Genomic DNA, 15,047 nt, shown 5'->3' on the forward strand with positions numbered 1-15,047 from the left:
GATAGCAAAAACTGAAGTGATGTATTACTTTTTCCTCCTCTTATTAAATTTTTATTTCCTGGCATCTCAAAATACCACAGCCCTCAGGTCTTGATGAGTCACCATATTGCATACTTTGAGATAGAAGATTGAGAATGGTTTTATGAGATTTAATTTTATTTGGTTTATGAACATCATCATGTCTCTGTTTCCTGTTAGTTCCATTCTGGGTACTTGCGCACTACAGGAGGTTGGTGGCACCTTAATTGGGGAGGATGGGCATACGGTAATGACTGGAGCAGAATAGGGGGAAAGGTATCAACAATTTCAAACACATGGTTTCCATGGTTTCCATTCATTCCATTTGGTCCGTTCCATCCATTATTATGAGCCGTTCTCCCCTCAGAAGCCTCCACTGCTGTGCACACTCAAACTTCTTCCTGCGTTTTAACAGTAACCCGCAGAACAATTAGACACAGTAATCTCTTAGCACCCAGCCTTCACCCCACTATGAATAATTTAACAATTATCCACCTGGAGCTGATAAGAGGAAATTGTATTTCCCACCACTGAGTGGCGGTAGGAGAAGAGGATGTCTGCATTTGCCTGGCAATGGAGATTGAGTTTTACCCAAACGTAATCAGTTTATAATGTCTGAAGTTTTAAGTGCTATGTTAGGAAAGTTCAGTTGTGAGAGGCTGCCTCCAGTTTAGCAGTAGCAAAGGGTAATCACTGCCTGCTGAGGACTACCACCAGAGGCTTCTCTTGGGGCTTTGATTCTGACTTACCCACCTGCATTTATCTGTATAGATATGTGTTGCTGTATTTCAACCTTTCTTATACTGTTGTTTGTTTGAACACAACAGTGTTTGAATCAAATGACTTGCTAAAACTGAATGGGAAGAGGGGGTTAACTGAAATCAAATTCAACAAGTAACCAAGTAGATGTGCACATTGTCGTGGCCTTTTGACTGGAGAAAGGCTACTAATCTGTGTAGACATTGCCAAGACCTTCTCCAATGAGTCACACAGTTTGTCTATGATATAACGTTTCTAGATGGATTGGTAAGCAATTGTTGTCCTTCAATATTTGTCGAATTGTTACTGTAGGCACGTACTTGGGCTCAGTTTGAGTTCATCCAAGACTAATTGTAATTACATTAACTTGTAGGAAAACGATTCTGCCATGCTTTTAATATTCCCTGCACAGCATTCTGTCTCAACACCCATAAGAGAAACAGCACAGTGGTGAGCCAATTACTCTTGTGTTTTTCATTTTCATCACGCTCTCTCTCTCTCTCTCTCTCTCTCCCAAAACAAAATAAATAAATAGAAAATAAAAATAAAAATCAGGAAATACAATTTTATCAGTAGGCATACAGTGGCAGAATAATTACGGACATGGGGTGAGACAGAACTAACAGGGTGAACATATTTGCATTTATTCTGCTAAATACATGGACATTAAATAAATGCCTTTGTCACGACTTCCGCCGAAGTTGTTGCCTCTCCTTGTTCGGGTGGTGTTCGGCGGTCGACGTCACCGGCTTTCTAGCTGCCACCGATCCACATTTCTGTTTCCATTTGTTATGTCTTGATTGTACACACCTGGTTCCCATTACGTTATTATTATTTCCCTATTTAACCCTCTCGTTCTCATTATGTTTTGTGCGTGATTGTTCCTGATTTTTGTTAGTCTTGTGTGTTAGGGTTTGTTATCCCTACGTGGATTATTGTACTGTTTATTTTTCCCGAGTAAAGTATGTTTATTTTACTCAGTTTCCTGCGCTTGACTCCGTCCTCACCTATACACCACTAACGCTGACAGAATCACGCACCTAAATGATGGAGTCAGCAGGTACACCCAGTCCTCCAGTACCAGTGGAGGAACAAGTCCAGCAGCATGCGACGATGCTTCAACATCTTGGCACAGCCATGGATCGCGTGCTGCTCAACATGGAGCGATGGGAAAGAGGGGGTTTTCCTACAACCTCATCAACTTCACTCCAACCTACACCACAACCCACACCGCTGTCCACCCCTCCGTCATCTGGACCCAGTGGGATTCGGCTCTCGCTCCCGGGCGCATATGATGGGACGGCTGCCGGGTGCCAGGGGTTCCTGCTCCAGTTGGAACTCTACCTGGCAACCGTCCACCCGGGCTGCCTCTGGATACGAGAGCGTGTCCGCCCTCATCTCCTGTCTGTCTGGGAAGGCACTTGAGTGGGCAAAAGCTGAATGGGGAAGTATTGATGCAGCGTCGGTCTGCTATGAGGATTTCACCCGCCGCTTTCGAGCGGTCTTCGATCATCCACCTGGGGGGAGAGCGGTGGGGGAACGCTTTTTCCATCTCAGTCAGGGGATGAGGAGCGCACAGGAATTCTCACTGGACTTCAGGACCCTGGCTGCCAGCGCGGGGTGGAATGAGAGGGCACTGATCGACCATTACAGATGTAGTCTACGTGAGGACGTTCATCGGGAGCTGGCCTGCAGGGATACCACCCTTACCCTCGACCAGCTGGTGGATTTATCCATCCGGCTGGATAACCCGTTGGCCACCCGCGGACGTCCGGATCGGGGTCCATCCATTCCATCCCACAGCACCTCCGTAGATACACCTATGGAGCTCGGAGATGCTGCTCTAAGGGTGGCCGGATGGGGGGGCTGACTCCTGCACTACCTGTGGCCGCAGAGGACACACTGCTAGTCGGTGCTGGAGAAGTTTCCCAGGAAGTCGAGACAGCAGGCATTGCTGGATCATCCCAGGTGAGTATGCACCCAACTCATCCAGAGCCTCCTGTTGCGCACATGTTTATATCTATAGCATTTCCTGAGTTTTCCCCGCATTCCCAGCATAAGGCGCTAGTAGATTCAGGTGCAGCTGGGAACTTTATTGACCGTTCATTTGCACTTAGATTAGGGATCTCTATTGTTCCTGTTGATGTGCCCTTCCCTGTACATGCCTTAGATTAGTCGTCCTTTAGGGTCGGGTCTGATTAGGGAGGTCACGGCTCCACTATGTATGATAACGCAGGGGGGTCATGAGGAAAGGATTAGTCTATTCCTGATTGATTCTCCTGTGTTTCCTGTGGTGTTGGGGTTTCCCTGGTTGGCCCATCATGATCCCACTATTTCGTGGCAACAGAGGGCTCTCAAGGGATGGTCACATCAGTGTTCAGGGAGGTTTATAGGTGTTTCCATAGGTGCAACTACGGTAGAAAGGCCAAACCAGGTCTCCACCATGCACATTCCCCCTGAATATGCCGATTTGGCTCTCGCCTTCTGTAAAAAGAAGGCTACTCAACTACCACCCCATCGACGGGGGAATTGTGCGATAAATCTCCAGGTAGACGCAGCACTTCCCAGGAGTCACGTGTATCCTCTGTCACAGGAGGAGACTGCGGCTAAGGAAACATATGTCACTGAATCTCTAGGACAGGGATACATTCGGCCTTCCACTTCACGTGCCTCCTCGAATTTCTTTTTTTGTGAAGAAGAAGGATGATGGTTTACGCCCGTGCATTGACTATAGGGGTTTAAATCAGATCACAGTGAAGTATAGTTACCCTCTGCCTCTCATAGCCAGTGTGACCAAGTCATTGCATGGGGCACGCTTTTTCACAAAAATTGGATCTCAGGAGTGCTTACAACCTGGTGCGTATCTGGTAGGGGGATGAGTGGAAGACGGCATTTAATACAACCTCTGGGCACTATGAGAACCTCATCATGCCGTACCGGTTTATGAATGATCCATCTGTCTTCCAATCGTTTGTAGATTACATTTTCAGGGACCTGCAGGGTGTAGTGGTGTATATAGATGACATTCTAATATACTCCGCTACACGCACCGAGCATGTGTCTCTGGTGCGCAAGGTGCTTGGTCAACTTTTGGAGCATGACCTGTACGTTAAGGCTGAGAAATGTATGTTCTTCCAACAATCTGTCTCCTTCCTAGGGTACCGCCTGTCAGGGGTGGAGATGGTGAGTGACCGCATTTCAGCCATGCGTAATTGGCCGACTCCAACTACGGTAAAGGAGGTGCAGCGGTTCTTAGGGTTTGCCAACTACTACCGGAGGTTTATCTGGGGTTTTGAGCAGGTAGCGGCTCCCACTTCCTCTTTGCTGAAGGGGGGACCAGTGCGACTGCAGTGGTCAGCTGGGGCGAACAGAGCTTTTTGTCAACTGAAGGCTCTGTTTACCTCGGCTCCTGTGTTGGCTCATCCTGATCCCTCTTTAGCGTTCATAGTTGAGGTGGACGCATCTGAGGCTGGGATAGGAGCTGTGCTGTCTCAGCGCTCGGGTACGCCACCAAAACTCAGCCCCCGTGCGTTCTTTTCGAAGAAGCATAGCCCAGCAGAGCGAAACTATGATGTGGGGGACCGGTAGCTGTTGGCTGTTGTCAGGGCTCTGAAAGCGTGGAGGCATTGGCTTGAGGGGGCTCAACACCCTTTTCTCATTTTGATTGACCACCGCAATCTGGAGTACATCCGGGCGGCGAGGAGAATGAATCCTCGCCAGGCAAGGTGGGCCATGTTTTTCACCTGTTTTGTGTTCACTCTATCATACATACCAGAATCCCAGAACGCTAAGGCAGACGCATTGTCTCGCATGTATGACACAGAGAAGCGGTCCACGGATCCTACTCCCATACTTCTGGCTTCTTGCCTGGTGGCACCGGTGGTATGGGAGGTTGACGTGGACATCGAGCGGGCGTTACATGCGGAGCCTACTCCCACCCAGTGTCCAGTTGGACGTAAGTACGTTCCGTCTGATGTTCGTGATCGATTGATTTGTTGGGCAAATCTCTGGTCATCCTGGCATCGGTCGGACACTGCGCTGTCTTAGTGGGAAGTACTGGTGGCCCACTTTAGTTAAGGACGTGAGGGTGTATGTTTCCTCCTGCTCGGTGTGCGCTCAGTGAAAGGCACCTAGACACCTACCCCAAGGGAAATTACAACCCCTACCCGTTCCACAACGGCCGTGGTCCCACCTATCGGTGGATTTCGTGATGGATCTTCCTCCGTCACAAGGGAACACCACGATTCTGGTTGTTGTGGATTGGTTTTCTAAGTCCTGCCGTCTCATTCCTTTGCCCGGTCTCCCTACGGCCCTATAGACTGCGGAGGCCCTGTTTACTCACGTCTTCCGGCACTACGGGGTGCCTGAGGATATAGTGTCTGATCGGGGTCCCCAGTTCACATCAAGGGTCTGGAGGGCGTTCATGGAGCGTCTGGGGGTCTCGGTCAGTCTTACCTCAGGGTTTCGCCCCGAAAGTAATGGGCAGGTGGAGAGAGTTAACCAGGATGTGTGTAGGTTTCTGCGGTCTTATTGCCGGGGGAGTGGTCGGTTTACATCCCCTGGGCAGAGATGGCCCAAAACTCTTTCCTCCACTAACCTGTCTCCGTTTCAGTGTGTACTAGGTTATCAGCCGGTTCTGGCACCATGGCATCAGAGCCAGATGGAGGCACCTGCGGTGGATGATTGGTTTCGGCGCTCGGAGGAAACCTGGGACGCAGCGCATGTACGCCTGCAACGGGCCATCAGGCGACAGAAGGCCTCCACCCCCTCTGGACATCGAGGGGGCCCCGGCGTAGTATACTGTGCGGGCCATCATGAACTCTAGGCGTCGGGCGAGGGGCCTTCAGTACCTCGTGGAGTGGGAGGGGTACGGTCCGGAGGAGAGATGCTGGGTGCCGGTGGAGGACATACCGGACCCTTCCTTACTATAGGAATTTCATCCTCTCCACCCAGATCGCCCTGCGCCTCGTCCTCCGGGTCGTCCCTATGGCCGGTGTCGGCGCGCTGCTGGAGCCGCGCGTCAAGGGGGGGGGGGGGGGGGGGGTACTGTCACGACTTCCGCCGAAGTTGGTGCCTCTCCTTGTTCGGGCGTCGTTCGGCGGTCGTCATAACCGGCTTTCTAGCTGCCACCGATCGACATTTCTGTTTCCATTTGTTATGTCTTGATTGTACACACCTGGTTCCCATTACGTTATTATTATTTCCCTATTTAACCCTCTCGTTCTCATGTTTTGTGCGGGATTGTTCTTGTTTTTTGTTAGTCTTGTGTGTTAGGGTTTGTTATCCCTACGTGGATTATTGTACTGTTTATTTTTCCAGAGTAAAGTAAGTGTATTTTACTCAGTTCTGTTTCCTGCGCTTGACTCCATCCTCACCTATACACCACTAACGCTGACAGCCTTGCCAATTAAAACATACAATTAGCAATGTTATCCTTACAAAAACCATCTGGACTCTATTGAAGCCTGCATAAATGACACACCCATTCAGCCAATGCCTTAACATTGTATCATTTTAACCACGGGCAGAAATGAATGTCAAAGGACCACCATACGAGATACAAATGTATAGTGGAGGCTTAACAAGGGACAGAGATTTGCCTTCACAATGCCTTCAGTGGAGACAATCGTAGGAGGTAGAGGAGGTAGACACCAAGTCTTGAACCTCAGCATGACCTCTCAGTCCAGGAGAGAGAGATTAAGAATGAGACTCCTTCTGTATAATGATCAGAGATATACATGACTTTTCTCCTAAATCTATGGTGACTCACATGGGTTATGTAACCGATTGGGGTCTTGACCAGGTCTCAAACTTTACAATTTGATTCAAACTTAATCTGGAAATGACACAATTGGTAGAGGACAACGCCATTTTGCTCCTCCTGCATTGAGAAATGAAATTTAGAAATGACAAATGGACATTATGACCTTCCAATTCAAGTTCCATCTTCATTTTCACCAGTCAGTGCCATTTGTCAGATCATGTGTCATCTACATAACGCTATTCATGTGTTCATGTAAACATTCTCTCTGTCACATAACACACCAAAACACACACACACCTACCTTCAGGGCAGACATGACATTAAATGAGAACACTTTGTTTGCCAGCACAGACATTTGGAAATGTGAAAAAATATACATATATTTCTTAAGGAGGGTTGTCTCAGGATTGGTGGAGCCAGAGTCTGTGGTTGGGTTATTCAGTCAATTCATTCTGTGGATGAAGTAATTTATTATGGCTTGGTTTCAGTATTTTTATTTTATTTTACCGTTATTTTACCAGGTAAGTTGACTGAGAACACGTTCTCATTTGCAGCAACGACCTGGGGAATAGTTACAGGGGAGAGGAGGGGGATGAATGAGCCAATTGTAAACTTTAGTAGTATTTGCCCTGAGTGAAAGTTGCTAACAGGATCAGAATATCTACCCTGGGAAATCTGAAATGTATTTTTAACTGAATACCTCGAGTGGCACAGCAGTCTAAGGCACTGCATCTCAGTGTAAGAGGTGTCACTACAGTCCCTGGTTCAAATCCAGGCTGAATCACATCCGGCCATGATTGGGAGTCCCATAGGGCTGCGTACAATGTCCAGGTTTGGCTGGGGTAGGCCGTCATTGTAAATAGGAATTTGTTCTTAACTGATTTGCCTAGTAAAATAAACATTAGTCAAAACATATCAATTTGCAGTGCATATCACTCGAAAAAATATATTGGAGCTATAGCAAACAAAACAAAAGAGTTGGTCGCTAAAATTACATTTGTCACATTTTGTTGACAGTACAGCAGGTTGTCATAAAATTGAATTTAAACTAATATATAAATTGGGAGAAGATTAACCTCACCTAAGGGAAGCATCAGGTAGTGTTTAAAAAAAAAAAGTTGTATTATTATTTATTTTTTGGTGGTAATGACGTCGAGTCCGGGAGCCGCTACAGGCTCTCATGCCTCAGACAGATTGCCAGGCTCCCCGGCCTCCGCAGGCTCCTCAGGCTCTCATGCCTCAGCCGGATTGCCAGGCTCTCCTGCTACAGCCAGCTCGTCAGGCTTTCATGCCTTCACCTGCTCGCCAGGCTCCCCTGTTTCCACCGGCTGGTCAGGCACTCATGCCCGTCAGCTGGTCTGTCAGGTTCCCGCGCCCAAGCCGGAGACTGGTTCCCGCGCATCAGCAGGGGTGACCGGTCCACTCCTGATCCCTGGTATCATCCCTTTGGTTGGTGTCCTGCGGCTGGAGCCGAACACGCCTGGGAGGGGGTACCATCATGTATGCTCTCTCCGGCGCTCTAGGTCGCCATGCTCCCGCATCTCAGCAGAGGTGACCGGTCTGCTCCTGATCCCCGGTGTCTTGCGGCTGGAGCTGCTCGTCGGGGACGGGTTACTGTCACCTGTGCTCTCTCTCCGGTCTCTAGGTCACCAGGCTGCTCATTATAGCGTGCACCTGTCACCATCGTTACGCGCACCTGCGCATCATCAGACTCACCTGAACACCATCACTTCCCTGATTACCTTCCCTATAATCTTTTTTTGTGTGATGTTTCGTTTATTTTATTAAAACACTCACTCTCTGAACTTGCTTCCCGACTCCCAGCGCCCACCATTACATTCTTGCAAGACTCATCTGCTAAACCATCAGGCAGCACAAGGAAGGAATGTGATAGGGAAACTATAAACCCAACAAGGACAACAATAACAATTAGGACATAGATAAACCAACAGAGGGAGAAAGAGGAGGGGTTTATGGAGGATAGTTTAGGCATTGCTAGTGAAACAAGTATTTAGATGAACAAACAAGCAGAAGAGCACGTGGAAAGGAGGTAGAAACATTCTTAACGTTGAGAGTATCTTAATTTATGGTAATGTTTTGTTTCATTAACACATTTAATACCTTTTAATTGTATTATTTATAAAAGTGCATTGTTTAAAAAGTGTATTTATCTATAGGTGCATTATTTTAGTAAGTGCTTTCATCAAGAGACACATGAACATCATTCTAGAGCGGAGTGCATGGTTTAGAGGTCACCATGGAGATGAAGACGGATGCATTCTCTAAGCATTGTTTCAGAGACCTTGCCGTCACGTATCCTGAAAATGTTACAAGTGAGTCAGGAAAAATCAATTCAAAAATCAATTGCAAAGAGATTCCCCAGAGACTCTGAGGGCTGACTTCATCCTAAAAGCAAACAAGGCAATGTGTTCTACACGGATGATCCTAATGCTTAGCACACAGCTCTCCACAAGACCAAAAATGAATTTAAAATGTCAGAAAACTTTTGTTTTTCTGACATTTTTCTTTTTTTCTGACATTTTAGGCAGCTGTACATTGATTTCACATCCAAATGTAACATTTATATTTATAATAACGACACTGTGATGGTTCAATGTTCAGAGGCCAGTCTGGAACAATTTGTTGCTGAACTTAAAACCTCTCCACTGTCACTACATATAACAGTCTCCACTCCCTCTGTGCCCCAATATGTAGTCTCCAGTGTCCCTCTCCCTCCCTCGCCTGCAGCAGACACAGCCATGAGCATGACTCTCTCACACGTGACACCTGGAGTATGGCCTAACGCATACCTGGCCCATCATCCCATCCTCAGCCTGGACTGTTTTTACGACAATGTACAGCTGTACAAAGAGGCAGTCCCCACTTTTGCCAGGACGTTAAAGGATGTTGCTCTGGGTGGCCAGTCCACCTCACCCCACAGTAGCAACAGAACCCTGAGACAAATCAGACGCTCCTTTAGACCTGCATCTGGTGGCGCCTCACAGAGACTGGAGAACAGCCAGCAACACTGCCCCCCACACCACCCTCCACCACTTCTCTACCAGGAACAGCATGCAGATACAATGAGCTATGCCCAAGCCGTACGCAATCAAAGAGTGCAGAGTTCAGAGCATCGCCGGCCACACTGCCCTCCACACCACTCTCTTCAATTCTCCCTACAACCTCCCTTCCATGCTTCCAGACCAGGCCCGCCTCAGCACAGCTCTACCAGACCCGACCCAGCACAGCACAGCTCTACCAGACCCGAACCATCACAGCACAGCTCAACCAGACCCGACCCAGCACAGCACAGCTCTACCAGACCCGACCCAGCACAGCACAGCTCTACCAGACCCGAACCATCACAGCACAGCTCAACCAGACCCGACCCAGCACAGCACAGCTCTACCAGACCCGACCCAGCACAGCACAGCTCTACCAGACCCGACCCAGCACAGCACAGCTCTACCAGACCCGAACCATCACAGCACAGCTCAACCAGACCCGAACCATCACAGCACAGCTCAGCCAGACCCGACCCAGCACAGCACAGCTCTACCAGACCCGACCCAGCACAGCACAGCTCTACCAGACCCGACCCAGCACAGCACAGCTCAACCAGACCCGAACCATCACAGCACAGCTCAACCAGACCCGAACCATCACAGCACAGCACAGCTCAACCAGACCCGACCCAGCACAGCACAGCTCAACCAGACCCGACCCAGCACAGCACAGCTCAACCAGACCCGACCCAGCACAGCACAGCTCAACCAGACCCGAACCATCACAGCACAGCACAGCTCAACCAGACCCGCCTCAGCACAGCTCTACCAGACCCGACCCAGCACAGCACAGCACAGCTCAACCAGACCCGACCCATCACAGCACAGCTCAACCAGACCCGAACCATCACAGCACAGCACAGCTCAACCAGACCCGAACCATCACAGCACAGCACAGCTCAACCAGACCCGACCCATCACAGCACAGCTCAACCAGACCAGACCTGACCCATCACAGCTCAACCAGACCCGGCCCATCACAGCACAGCTCAACCAGACCCGGCCAATCACAGTACAGCCCAGCTCTACACAGCACCAACCGCTACCCTAGAGTCTGGCAAAATACTGTTGAGGGTAGTGCACCACATCTTTCTCATCATCAGCCCACATATGCTGAGAGTTTGGAGCTTTGTCAGCCACACTGCCTTCCACACCACCCTCCTCAATTCCCCCCACAACCATCCCAGTCTAGTTTTGGTTACCCAGGACAGGCCTGGAACACTGCTGCCCACCATGGCAGCTCCAACCCTGCAACAGGAGCCACACCAAGACCTCCTGTGCACATCCTGAATGGAGCAATGGCAGCCACTTCGATCCCCTCCAGCAGCTCCATTCCTTTGGTGGGAGCTTCATTAGGGCGGACTGAACTCTGCCAACACTGCTCTCCCAGTTGAGGGAGGTCTGCTCTCATGTGGTTGGCAAGGGACCCAAGGCAAAGTCTCAGCTCACTCAACAAATAGCTGCAGATGACTCTATGCCTGTTAGCGCTTATGGGACTGAGCTGAATACCCTCTCTGACTTTAAATATCATAGGAGGCTTGGGCTAACACACCTATATGTGCCAAGTATGAATTCAATGAACACAATTTATATTGGGTGCAGGTCTCGTGTCCTGACATTCTGGTTCTCTCTGAAACATGGTTAACTGGTTCTGTATCTGATAAAGAAATTGAAGTCGATGATTAGAATGTGTTTAGATGTGACAGATTACAGAAAAGGGGAGGAGTGGCCATATACAGTATGTAAAATATAATTGCATGCCGTCCCAATCTTTAAATATTTCTGTTCCCAAGAAATTTTAGGTCCTGGTTGTAGATGTGTCCATAAACCAGCATGCACGTTTATTTGTTGCTAGGTTTTACCGCCCCACAGCTGCCATAGTGGATGCTATTGGTGCAATATCTGAGTGTTTAACACCTTTTTTTATCCTCAGAGTTGGTCATTTTAAGGGGATTTGAATCTGGATTGGCTATCCACGGCCTCAGATCAATTTAAGAGCATATGCATTGATTTTAATCTGACTCAATTGTTCTCAAAATCCACACGGCTAAATGTGGAAAACCCTGTTGACACCTTGTTGATTGATTTAATTCTTACAAATAACCCCCATAAATATTTGTCTAGTGGAGTATTTGCATAGTATGTATTAGAGATACGAAACAGAAAAATACTAATCCTCGTTTAATTAAGAAGATACATTTTAAAAGGGGTTTTACATTACATGTTCTACTCTGATTTAGCCATTAGCTCCTATATTCCTGACCCTGAGTTGGTTTTAGAACATTTCTCCTTCATATTTGTTCCTCTACGCCCCTTTTAGAACTTCTTATGGCTGCAATCCCGTTAACGGGATGATATGACAACAGCCAGTGAAAGTGCAGTGCGCCAAATTCAAACAACAGAAATCTCATAATTAAAATTCCTCAAACATACATGTATCTTATACCATTTTAAAGGTAATCTTGTTGTTAATCCCACCAAAGTGTCCGATTCCAAATAGGCTTTACAGCGAAAGCACCACAAACGATTATGTTAGGTCACCGCAAAATCACAGAACAACACAGTCATTTTTCCAGCCAAGAGTCACAAAAGAGTCACAAAAGCAGAAATAGAGATAAAATGAATCACTAACCTTTGATGATCTTCATCAGATGACACTCATAGGACTTCATGTTACACAATACATATATGTTTTGTTCGATAAAGCTCATATTTATATCCAAAAACCTCAATTTACATTGGCACCATGTTCAGAAATGCCTCCAAAATATCCAGAGAAATTGCAGAGAGCCACGTCAAATAACATAAATGCTCATCATAAACTTTGATGAAAGATACATGTTTTACATAGAATTAAAGATATACTTGTTCTTAATGCAACCGCTGTGTCAGATTTAAAAAAGCTTTACGGGAAAAGCACAATATTCAATAATCTGAGTACAGCGTTCAGCCACAAAAGGAAGCCATACAGTTACCCGCCAAATTGTGCAGTCAACAAAACTCATAAAAAGCATTATAAATCTTCCCTTAACTTTGCTGATCTTCGTCGAAATGCACTCCCAGGAATCCCACTTCCACAAGAAATGTTCGTTTTGTTCGGTAATGTCCATCATTTATGTCCAAATAGCTATTTTTGTTAGCGTGTTTGGTAAACAAATCCAAAGTCAGAAAGCACGTTCACTAAAAGCTGACGAAATGTCAAAAAGTTCCATAACAGTCAGTAGAAACATGTCAAACGATGTATTGAATCAATCTTTAGAATGTTTTTAACATAAATCTTCAGTAACGTTCCAACCGGAGAATTACATTGACTTCAGATATGCGATGGAACAGAGCTCCCTCTCATATGAACACGCATGGTCAGAGCATGGCCAGGTCATGGTAGACCTGAATATTTCCTGTCTCCTTCGGCCCCACTTCACAGTAGAGGCATCAGACAAGGTTCTACAGACTGTTGACATCTAGTGGAAGCCGTAGGGGGTACAAACTCATCCATATTCCACTGTTTGTTCAATAGGGGCTGTGTTGAAAATCTACCAACCTCAGAATTTCCACTTCCTGTTTGGATTTTTTCTCAGGTTTTTGCCTTGCATATGAGTTCTGTTATACTCACAGACATCACAGACATCAAGGACAACTGACTTTATAGTGGATTGGCAATCTTTCTGACAATTGAGAAACAGATGTTGTATCTCGATTAAGAAAGCTAAATCAAGCTATTGCTAAGCTCTATCTCTGACTTTGGTGATCTTTCTAAAGTTTGGAAAACAGTAAATGCACTGAAGCGTACAAATGTATCTTCTTCCCTGCCTAAGCAAGTTCTTTCTGACTCTGGCATCATAACTGAGAAGAATAGAATAAGTTATGTTTTTAATAATCATTTTATCTTGGCTGGCTTTTTATTTGAGAGAACTTGTGGTTTAATTGGCCCTAGTCAGTCAATCGACTATTCTTCTCTCTGCCAGCCTCTAGCTGACTCAACGTTTAACCCGTCAAATTCTATTGAATCTTTGTTTTCATTTAAACAATTTACTGTCTATTATGTGATAGATGCCTTGCTTAAGATTGTTGTAAAAACAAAATCCACTGGAGCTGATATGCTTGATCCATTTTTGCTGCAGCACTCTGCCCCTCTGATTTCTGAATCCTTAACCCATAGTTGTAGCCTGACAATTATATCTGATACTATCCGCAAGGTTTGGAAGGCGGCCCATGCACTCCCCCTTCACAAAGTTGGTGACCCTTGTGCCCTACAGTGGCAAGAAAAAGTATGTAAACCCTTTGGAAATACCTGGATTTCTGCATAAATCGGTCATAAAATTTGATCTGATCTTCAAACAACAATAGACAAACACAGTCTGCTTAAACTAATAAAACACAAACAAGTTTTCATGTCTTTACTGAACATACCGTGTAAACTTTCACAGTACAGGGTGGGAAAAGTATGTGAACCCTTGGATGTAATAACTGGTTGACCCTCCTTTGGCAGCAATAGCCTCAACCAAACATTTCTGCTTTGCGGATCAGACCTGCACAATGGTCAAGAGGCATTTTGGACCATTCCTCTTTACAAAACTGTTTCAGTTCAGCAATATTCTTGGGATGTCTGGTGTGAACTGCTCTCTTGAGGTCATGTCACAGCATCTCAATCGGGTTGAGGTCAGGACTCTGACTGGGCCACTCCAGAAGGCGTATTGTTTTCTTTTGAAGCCATTCTGTTGTTGATTTACTTCTGTGATTTGGGTCGTTGTCTTGTTGCATCACCCAACTTCTGTTGACCTTCAATTGGCGGACAGATAGCCTTCCATTCTCCTGCAAAATGTCTTGATAAACTTGCGAATACATTTTTCCGGTAATGATAGCAAGCTTGTCCAGGCCCCGAGGCAGCACAGCAGCTCCAAACCATGATGCTCCCTCCTGTCACGCCCTGGCCATAGAGAGGCTTTTATTCTCTATTTTGGTTAGGCCAGGGTGTGACTAGGGTGGGCATTCTAGTTTATTTCTATGTTTTGTATTTCTATGTTTTGGCCGGGTATGGTTCTCAATCAGGGACAGCTGTCTATCGTTGTCTCTGATTGGGAATCATACTTAGGCAGCTTTTTTTCCTTTGGTGTTTGTGGGTAGTTGACTTTGTTAGTAGCACTATAGCCCTGTTAAGCTTCACGGTCGTTTCTTTGTTTCTTGTTTTGTTGGCAACTTTCTAAATAAAAGAAAATGTACGCTCACCACGCTGCACCTTGGTCCGGTCATTTCCACCTAGACAACGGCCGTGACACCTCCACCATACTTTACAATTGGGATGAGGTTTTGATGTTGGTGTGCTGTGCCTTTTTTTATCCACACATAGTGTTGTGTGTTCTTTCCAAACAACTCAACTGTAGTTTCATCTGTCCACAGAATATTCTGCCAGTAGCGCTGTGGAACATCCAGAATAACACCCC

This window comes from Salvelinus fontinalis, chromosome 21, assembly GCF_029448725.1.
Source record: "Salvelinus fontinalis isolate EN_2023a chromosome 21, ASM2944872v1, whole genome shotgun sequence".
Lineage (NCBI taxonomy): Eukaryota > Metazoa > Chordata > Actinopteri > Salmoniformes > Salmonidae > Salvelinus > Salvelinus fontinalis.